Source organism: Lepisma saccharinum, chromosome 3 (assembly GCF_977018435.1).
Source record: "Lepisma saccharinum chromosome 3, izLepSacc3.1, whole genome shotgun sequence".
Classification (NCBI taxonomy): Eukaryota; Metazoa; Arthropoda; class Insecta; order Zygentoma; family Lepismatidae; genus Lepisma; species Lepisma saccharinum.
Window position 1 is genome coordinate 22592833 of NC_139231.1, and position 10745 is coordinate 22603577.

A 10745-nucleotide genomic window follows, 5' to 3' on the forward strand; every position below is an offset into this window, starting at 1 on the left:
TTCCCAAGGTAAAATATTCCGGAGGTAAAATAGTCCCCCGTTCGGATCTCCGGGTGGGGACTACTTTGGGAGGTCTCTGGACTAAGGATAAGATCTACGTTAGGAATAAGAAAAATATTAAATTAGGCACCTGGAATGTTCTGAGCCTTTACCGGCCTGGGGCATTTCAGTGTACAGTTAATGAGATAGTCAAGTATAAATTAGATGTAGTAGCTGTCCAGGAAGTTAGGTGGCCAGGAGAAGGGAATTGTAAAACTAAAAATTATACTTTTTTCTATGGTGGTACTGAAAATCATAATTTTGGAACAGGCTTTTTCATAAATAATAGAATTATCTCGACTCTTAAAACAATAGAATTTATTAATGATAGGATATCATATGCAGTTTTACAGGGTAGGTGGTGTAAAATTATTTTAATAAACATACATGCACCAACGGAAGATAAAGATGATAATACTAAAGATGATTTTTATACAGAGTTAGAACAGGTCTTTGATAAATTTTCTCAGTATGATATGAAAATTCTGTTAGGTGACTGTAATGCACAGATTGGGAAAGAAGAGACATTTAAACCCACGATTGGTAAAGAAAGTCTTCATGAATTAAGTAATGATAATGGTATAAGATTGATTACTTTTGCAACCTCAAAGAATTTAATTGTGAAAAGTACCACTTTTAAACATAAAGATATCCATAAATATACCTGGTCTTCTCCAGATGGTAAAACTCATAATCAGATAGATCATATTCTCATTGATAAGAGAAGGCATACTAGTATAATTGACGTTCGTACACATAGAGGTGCTGACTGTGCCAGTGACCATTATTTAGTAATTGCTAAATTAAGAGAAAGACTCTCAGTGATAAATCATAAGCAACAAAATCTAAAAGTTCTAAAATTTGATACAGGAAAGTTTACTGATGAAAGAATTAAGAAAGATTACCAAATTAAACTGTCAAATAGATTTGATGTTTTGCAGGATTTAAATGATGATGAAAATATAAATGAAACAGACGTAAATAAGAATTGGGAGCACATACGTAATGCAATAGAATCAGCAGCTAAAGAAAGTATAGGATACCATAAACCGAGAAAAAGTAAGCCATGGTTTGATAATGAATGTCATAATCTAATAGAAATAAGAAATCAGGCTAGACTTAGGTGGTTAAATAACTCTGATGATACAAATCTAAACAATTATAATAGAATAAAGCGAGAAGTTAACCGCACGTTTAGAAGTAAAAAAAGAGTTTACTTGAAAAGCAAAATTAACGAAATTGAAACAAACAGCAAAAATAAAAATATCAGAGATTTATATAAAGGTGTAAATGAGTTTAGAAAGGGGTGGCAACCTAAAGTAAACTTGATAAAAGATAAAGACGGTGATTTTCTAGCTGACCCAAGCGATATTCTAAATAGATGGAAGAACTACTTTAATGACCTTTTAAATGTCCATGTAGGAGATAAATCAGAAGTGAATGAAGTACACACAGCAGAACCTTTAGTCCCAGAACCTAACTTGACTGAAGTTAAAGATGCTATTAAAAGGCTAAAGAATAACAAAGCACCTGGCATTGATTTAATACCAGCTGAGTTAATTAAATATGGTGGAAATTCATTAATTTGTCAAATTCATAAATTAATTTGTTTAATATGGAATAAAGAAGAAATCCCTCAACAGTGGAAAGAATCCATAATTGTTCCTGTGTTTAAAAAAGGTGATAAAATGAACTGCAATAATTACCGTGGAATTTCTCTACTCTCAACAACATATAAAATATTATCTAACATTCTTTTAACAAGACTAACCCCATATGCTAATGAAATTATAGGTGATTATCAATGTGGATTTAAATGCAACAGATCAACTACAGATCAAATTTTTCACATCAGACAGACACTTGAAAAAAAGTGGGAATATAATCAAAATGTCCATCAGCTATTCATTGATTTCAAAAAAGCATATGATTCGGTCAAAAGAGATAAATTATATAATATATTAGTAGAGTTTGGAATACCTAAGAAGCTTGTTAGTATGATAAAAATATGCACCAGTGAAACAGAAAGTAAAATTCGTGTGGGTATTAATATGTCTGACAAATTTACAATTCATGATGGGTTAAAACAAGGAGATGCATTATCTCCATTGCTCTTTAATTTTGCCTTAGAATATGCTGTTAGGAAGGTAAACGAAACTAAAGAAGGACTAAAATTAAATGGTGTGACTCAGTTGTTAGCATATGCAGATGATGTAGACTTACTGGGGGATGATGTGAATACAATTAAGAATAATGCTAAAATATTTTTCAAAACTGCTAAAGAGATAGGTTTGGAAGTTAACAAAGAGAAAACTAAATATATGCTTACAGGCCGAAACCAAGTGTTAGGTAATAATCAAAATCTAATTATTGATAACAACTCGTTTGAACCAGTCTCCAAATTCAAATACTTAGGAGTAATATTAACAAATGAAAATTATATTAAAGAGGAAATAAAAAGTAGGCTTAATTCAGGAAATGCATGTTACTTCTCTCTTCATAAACTTTTGTCTTCTCGTTTAATATCTAAGAATCTAAAAGTTAAAATATACAAAACAGTAATTTTGCCTGTAGTATTATATGGGTGTGAAACTTGGTCCCTTACATTGAAAGAGGAACATAAATTGAGAGTATTTGAAAATAGGATCCTTAGGAAAATCTTTGGACCTAAAAGGGATGAGGAGACAGGTGAGTGGAGAAGATTACATAATTTAGAACTACATAATTTGTATTCATGTCCAGACATTATTAGAATAATTAAATCAAGAAGACTTAGGTGGGCAGGCCATGTGGCACGAATGGGAGAGGAAAGAGGAGTTTTCAGGATTCTTGTTGGGAAACCTGATGGTAAGAGACCAGTAGGAAGGCCAAGACGAAGATGGAGGGACAACGTCGAGATGGACCTAAGGGAAATCGGTAGGGATGGAAAAGAGTATATAGATCTTGCTCAAGATAGGGACAGATGGAAGGCCTGTGTTGCTGCAGCCATGAACCTTCGGGTTTAAGAAGGCTAGAGTGTTAGTTAGTTAGTTAGTCTTCCAATGGTTGCATATCATATCACTCAAATTTGATTCATTCGTTGCGAACACAATCCCCGATGGCGGAGTGGGATCGTGGGCGCCTTGTAATTAAGGGATCCCGGGTTCGATACTCGGTGGAGGAACATAGTGGTTCGGATCCCCCTTTAAACTGTAGGTCCATTCACGATTAGCCTAACAGGACATAAAGTGAACTTAAGACACCAAATCAAGCAACCAACACAATCCCGTTATTGTCCAGATTATCGAATCCAGAGCCTTCGTCGCGAATAACATAAGCAGGAAGACAACATGAAATAACCGAACAGAAACAGAACCTAAAACCTACATCGGATAGATTGGATTAAGTCGACGATACAGCACGGGTTCTGAAATGAAACAGAATACGAAAGTTGAGGGACCTCTATACGCACCCACTTTTCCTCCACTCAATGGGGAAGATATCCTTCTAGCTCAGAAGCCTTTACGTAGGAGTGCCCTGAGGGAACTTCAAGGCCACTACGATAAAGTGTTCTACGTGCAGCGGCGTATACTCTGGGTCATCTAGGTAATCGCAGATGACCCGGCTGTATTTCTTTTTTTAATATATATATATATATATATATATATATATATATATATATATATATATATATATACATTTCCTCGCAATATTCTTCCAAACCAATTTCGATGCATACATTTCCTTGCTTCCAGCGCGCGAATACTTCCAATCGTTTGCCACCGAATGTCCGGGAACCTTTCTCCAGCCGGTGGAATGACTTCAGGGAATCTCACCCTGACGTCATTCCTCCCGCTTTCCTTACAACCCTTGGCGAGGAGGGAGGAGAAAGGAAAGAGGGGGAGGAAACACTGCTTTTCAGGCGCGGTGATTCCGTGCCCAGGGTAAGCTCCTTCTTGTGAGAGTCCACCGGTCGCACTCTCAACCTTGAGAGCCTTTTCCGTTCCCTCCGCTCAACTAGGGAAAACATACCCGGTAGAGTGCGAAGAACAGGAAAACTGAATAACATGGGCAAACCAATTCTACGCTAATTTTCACTTTACATTTGCTTCTGTCTTGCTGATTTCTGTTACTTGAACATAAATTTATCAAAAGGGAAAAGCTTAAATATTGAAGATGAAGCAAACTGAATTAAAATTCAAGGCTTAAGCAATTAAAGCACCTATTTGCTGACTCCCCCCATCCTTGTATTTACAAAAATAGTGATTGTTTCTCCTCTCTAATCTTCAAAAGCAGCGAGAATACTTATCTCACGGAACTGAATATTTTTTTAAAGGGAAACCCCCCTCCCCGAAATCCTACAAATATCTAATTTAAAAAGTGTATAGTGGTAATTCATTTTACTTCATTAGCAGGATTAAACACTTTGCTTAATACGTTCTAATAATCTGAGATTCATCTTCAGGACTTCTAACCCCACTGTTTCAAATTTATGTGGCGGCTGATAATAAGGGATGATCCTCATCCCGAATTAAAATTCTGACTCTGACCTGCAATGATTCGAACTTTTAAAAACCTGTCAATTCGAGCTCGGAAAGGGATTTTTTTTATTATTCATAGGGAATTTCATTCTGAGCCAGGAACACAACAACAGAAGTTTGGCGCGTGAAACTGAATGCGTGTAGTCGTTGGCTTCGTGCTGTGCTTCGTGTTTATTATTTATTTAGGTGTTAGTGTTTGTCGTGATAGTGCTGTGTTAAAGGGTAATGGATGTGATACAAGATTTGCTGGTGAAACCTTTTGGAACAAGATCTTTTCAGGAGAAGTTGCAAATTGTTAATACAGGTAGGCCAGTGTCATCGCTTGAACTTATTTCTACACACAAAGACAAAATCGGGAATATGTGAGGCATTTTCGCAAGCAAATTATGACAAAACACCATGGTTGACAGGAAGTATAAGTGTTAATAAGCTTTGCATTTTTGTTCGCCGTGCTTACTTTTCGGGGCTGAAAAGAATGTATGGACGCGTGACTGTAATCTTTGCAACACTTGTGCCAAACATGAAAAATCCAAAAGTCACATAACTTCCTTTGTTAAGCTGCAATCTTTCGCCCAGACACGTATTGACGTGCAACTGGACAAACAGCGTGCTTTGGATGTAGTACAGCACAAGTAATCGGGTCCTGGAGTAAGTTGAATTTTGCACTTAAATTAATATTGCGGGTTTTTATTTCACTAGTGCACGTCTTTCATTTTTATATTTCACAGGCTGTTTTTTTATAGCTTTATAATACTGTCTTGTTTTATTATTTGAAATTCTACGCGTATAGTAAACTGCAATAACGAGAATTAATTGATTGTGATCGTAGCAATAAGACAAACATTCCGACACAATATTCCTAAATCCAATATGGAGCGTGACATAAATTGCACGGAAACTTTTGGAGTTTGAGGATCAAAAGGTCGGAGATTACCCACTCGTTAGAACCAGCATACGCCACTGTCTACGTGCAATGACGGGACCAAAACATACGTCAGATAGCTGTGTTCCTCCTTATTTCGTACGCCATTGATAACTGGAACACGTGACCTCGTCTTTGGTAGAGCACAAGCCTGCTTGCTTGCCACCACCCTTTAGTTCAGTGACCTTCGCCCGTAGTCAGCAAGAGTGAATGACTCACCAGATACTTGTTGTCTGTGAGGCTACACAAGAATAGATATTTCGTTAGTGGCTGTAAGTATTGTTTCATCTGCAGTTATATCAGTTAACATTTCAATAGTTTCCTAATGGTTACGTTAGTGATAAACATGTAAATTAGTTCTCGAGAGTGAACGTTTTATCTATTTGAACGGGGGATTTTTATAGAGCCTGCATGTATTATTTTTTCCTGAAACAAGAAGAAATTCGAAGACGCAAAAAGAGTTGTATAAGAGTAGTTAACAAAAGGAAAAAAGAAGAAGAAAACGAAAATGTAAATGCTGAAATAAATTATGGTAGAGATCGAGTGAATAACATTTTGTCATGGGGCCTCCTCGATGGAGTAGTGATAACGTCGTCGCCTTGTAATCAGTGGATCCCGGGTTTGATACACGATGGATGCACATAGTGGTTAGTATCCCACTTTAAACTGAAGGTCGAGTCCAGATTAGCATATCTGTGCACCAAACCAAAACTAAGAAAGAAATTGTCACAGTGTAAGAAAATTTCATGTTCAACCAGATACGAAACAAAAGGGAATAATATATTGCAGGTTGGAGTTCACATCTGTAGCATCTAACCAGCACAATTATGAATCGCAACATATCGTATGAGATCCATTTTTATTATACATGTATGATAATATAAGAGAAGTAGAGGAAAGAGAAAACCAAGCGAAACACGGACGCCTTCTCCAGAATTTCAAATCTCGTTACATAAGGTTCTGGGTTGGAGTCCCGAACAGGCATGACTTTCTTGTTCTTGCCCTTTTATCTGCTTCATTTCATCATAATTCATCGTTATGGTTTACCTGCAGGGGAAGAATAATGACAATAATTGCCAATACAAAGCCAATGACAAACAGAACAACTCGATTACGGAGGTGCCAAGAAGAAACGAGACTTGACAGTTTCTCCGCCTCTCGGTTTGTCGAATTGAAAATTGCTGTCCCGTTCTCGGTCTCGACTAGTTAAATATAGAAATCGAAAATGTATGTGAATGAATATACATGTATTTTATATATTCCGGTTTTGTAGGAGATTTCGTGAGAGATGAAATAAGTACTCTTCCATCGTATTTATTTTTATAATTTTTATTCCCTGTTCGATGATCGCGACGATAAGGACGAGTGACCATTACACGAAATTGATGACGAAATAGTCAAACACCCCCGACAAGGACGGTACTCAAAACCGGGAACTTTGGCGACGATATCGAATGTCAATCACTTAATCAGCTTGACCACCGAGCCTGCTTAATGTTGTTTCTCTCAGGAAATTCGTAATAACTGTCAATATCCCACATTCACTATCATTTTCTTCATAATTTATCTTATTGTTGTGATTAACCTGAATTCAAAGAATTAGTTGAAAGGCAAAAATGCAAGATTGAATGTCTCTGATGTTACTTCGTGCCGAATAATATGACGTGGTATTATGATATGAATTTATTAATCATATAATATGCCTATTCATTCCATTGATTGATCCCAATTGAGCACACAAAATATGCTATAATGTCCACTCCATGGAGGAGTGGTTAGCACAGCGCGCTACGATGCCATGGGTCCCTGGTTAGAATCTCGACTTGGGCGTGGGTGTCCTTGGTAAGTGTCCCTTCATCAATTTCATCATAGCATCACTCATCTTCATCGTCGCTATTTGCCAAAAGTGAAAGAATAGCAAATCTAAATAACAAACATCCAATCAAATCGAACATCTCTACCGATTTAATTCTATACGGTACCGAATTCCCACTTTATTACTGAATCTTAAGTCATTTTACAGCATCTCAATTGTTTTCCGATTCGAAAACATTTGGAATGTTGTCTTGTGCAGTTGATTGTGCATTGTTTCGTTGTTTGGATTGTTTAATTAACGTCACATTAATTAGTTTTAGACCAATCGTGACGGGGGAAGCAAGAGCACAAAGAAAGCGAAAGAGACAAGGAAGAGACCACGGCTTTCTTTAAAGATAGCATCCCGTGAATACAACTCAAGTGACTGCAGAATATTATGAATAAAATTTATTTCGCTTTTTCCTTTTATTTCTGTTTCAGTTATTTTACTTCGCTTTTCTTCTACCACTCGCGTTACTCGTGTCGGTGAGGAAGAATTATAAACTCGTGAAATGGACGATGGTACAAAAAAATATATGCCTCTCCCACGGTTCGAAACTGTCAGTACAAAATATTGTCTTATATTTAAAATTTACGGGCAAATATGGTTTGTCAGGTAGCAATTTTCGCTTATCTCTTTCTCAAGGGGTTCCATTGCCTCTCTGATGTCGTAGTAGTAACGTCTTCGCCATGTAATGAAAGGCTTCCGAATTCAATACCAAGTAGAGAGGCTTTGGTTCGAATCCCATTTTAATCTGTAGGTCCAGTGCATGAACTAGACTTAAACAATTAACGTGTGGCATGTGGTCTGTGATGAGAACCATCATTTCAGCGAACCTTCTTGACAATGACTCTAATATCACTTGATAGAATAGTATTTCCTTACGAGTAGCTCTTGTCAAGAAACCAGTTCCTGAAATTTTCTTCTGGAGGCATCGTAGCACCCAGCTGTTTGTTGTGGCTGGGGCACGAGTCATGTGACTCATGCTATCAAAGCTCAATCCTTCCCGAGAAGTCAGAATCACCAGGCAAACTTAAGCGAATATTTTGTTATTTGGGTTGCATAAACAACAGGCTTTAAGACGTTACGAAATTCTACGTCCCGTGGCCCAGGTATTTTTTTCTCAGACTGTACTGAATAAACTTTGAATACGTACGCAATTTAGTGTTAGCATGTTGCATAAGTATTCCCTTATTTTTTGTCGCTCCATGTTGCATATGTGTAAAAATAAATATCTTCGGAATGCATTTATCATTCATTTTATACCATTCCAAACTACAGTTTGTGTGCTTGTTTTCCATTATTAGCTAATGTCAAATTGAACGTGTTGGAAAAATATTTAAAATAGTTTGTTCCAAACAAATGCTTTAGCACCAACTTCTACCCCCTTTTGTGTAATTTATGAGGATAGTAACGTCTTAGATAATACTAATACTACACCACCACCACCACTACTACTACTACCACTACTAATATTAATATTACTACTACTACTACTACTACTAATAATAATAATAATAATAATAATAATAATAATGTCATTACTATTATTATTATTATTGGTAGTTTATCCTGGAACTTCCCCCCTCCCCGCAACAAAAATTCGTGGTTGCGCCTCTGGCTATAATGTTTTTATGAGTCCACTTTCCGATCTGACGGGTGGATACAGGCTGAAATTATATTTTAAAATTCACCATTCTGTATTTTCCCCTGGAATGAATCCTAGCTTACTAATCGGAACTCGAACTACAGTTCACCGTGGGATTGAATTAGGAGCGCTTTCATTACAAGGTGATATTAGCAGAGCTAATGTTCCTTTTCTTCTTCAACTAAATTGACAAAACTTTTGAATCTGCAATTTAGATAATGACTGATGATATGATGACATTGGTGAGGAAACACTCATAAAGAACTCCAGACCGGGATAAGAACCGGTGGACTAAGGATATCGTAGAGAACTGTGTTAAACCTCTCCTCCGCGAAGGTCGGTTTGTGCAAAGTTGAAATGGAAAAAAAAATAACATTGATTGATTGATTTAGTTTATTTCACTTCACGTTTTGTGCCTCTTGGCTAATTTGCGAAGATGAGGATGAGTGATGAAATGATGAAATTGATGAATGGACATTCACAAACAACCAAGCCCGAGCGGGATTCAAACTCAGGACCCTTGGCGTCGCAGCGCGATGTGCTAACCACTCGGCCACAAGGTCCTGCTACGTTGTAACAGTATTTATGGCGAGACTAGGTAATTTTATTTTCCTAGACAATATACAAGATATGGTTACATAGAAAGATTATTATTTTATGTATACGGATGGATCAAAAAGTAGTCAAACTATTTTCGGAGGTATGCGCTTATGCCCTCGTACCTGAAAATTAACCCAGGGCGTCAATTCCGCGAATTTGTACGAAGTTCCCCGCTTTTCTTTGATTCATCCTTTATTTTCCATTTTTCATTACAACATTTCACTGTGACATTGGCATGAATGCCCCAGTGTGAAGAACCAAATTTGTTCGGTTTTCCTGAACAATGTTCATTTTACATCATTCTACAAGGTAAGAAGATTAAGGTAAAGGTTAGTAATAGTAGGAAGTAAATATGTGTAAGTGTTTAACATTAATATTATTTATGAATACAGATACAGAAATTACATAAGTGTGTAATTGGGTGGGTAATGTTTTGTTAGGATAGATTTATTGTGTGCCGTGTGCATTAGTGTTGATGAATGAGATGAGGGATGGACATTAACACGATTTTATGAATGTTAAGCAGGGTCTAGTATGTTATGTTTGAGATTGTGAGAGTATTATTGGCTTTGAGATGTGAGTATTAATACTAGGAAGGGACATGAAAGAACGAGTGGTGCCTGCTGCAGTGAGACTTGTGGGAGACCAGCAAGAGTTGATCGGACTGGGATGAACATCGGTACGACGGTTGGTACCCGGGGCATCATCAGGAAGGAAAGAGGTAGGAAGGGATTTCCAGGGAAGTATCGGGTACTTTAGTATGTTCGGTAGTGGAAATATGGAAAATTGTCAAGAATCAGTGTAAGATTACAGTTTAAGAAAGAAACGAAAAAGAAAAATCTGGGTTAAATTCAGTTGGTTCCTGGGTCGAATCCTTGCAGTGTTATCCTTTGCCTTTCTCCGGGGAGGCGTAACCTTTTTTATTTCTGCCGTATACTGTTTTGTGTATTAGTATCTCCTTCTTGATGTTCCTGTGGGAGGTTCTGCTTCATTATCCTCTTGGTGATCTTAGTCCGAAGGAGGGATGTCCTGTTGTTGTTGTTGAGTTTGTCGAAGGTGGATTATTTGTGATCTTCTGGGGGGTATATTACATTCCGGAGGTAGGGTTGAATGGGGAGGTGAGTGATGCCGGATTTGAAGAGGGAAAGTTCCTCTTTGGAC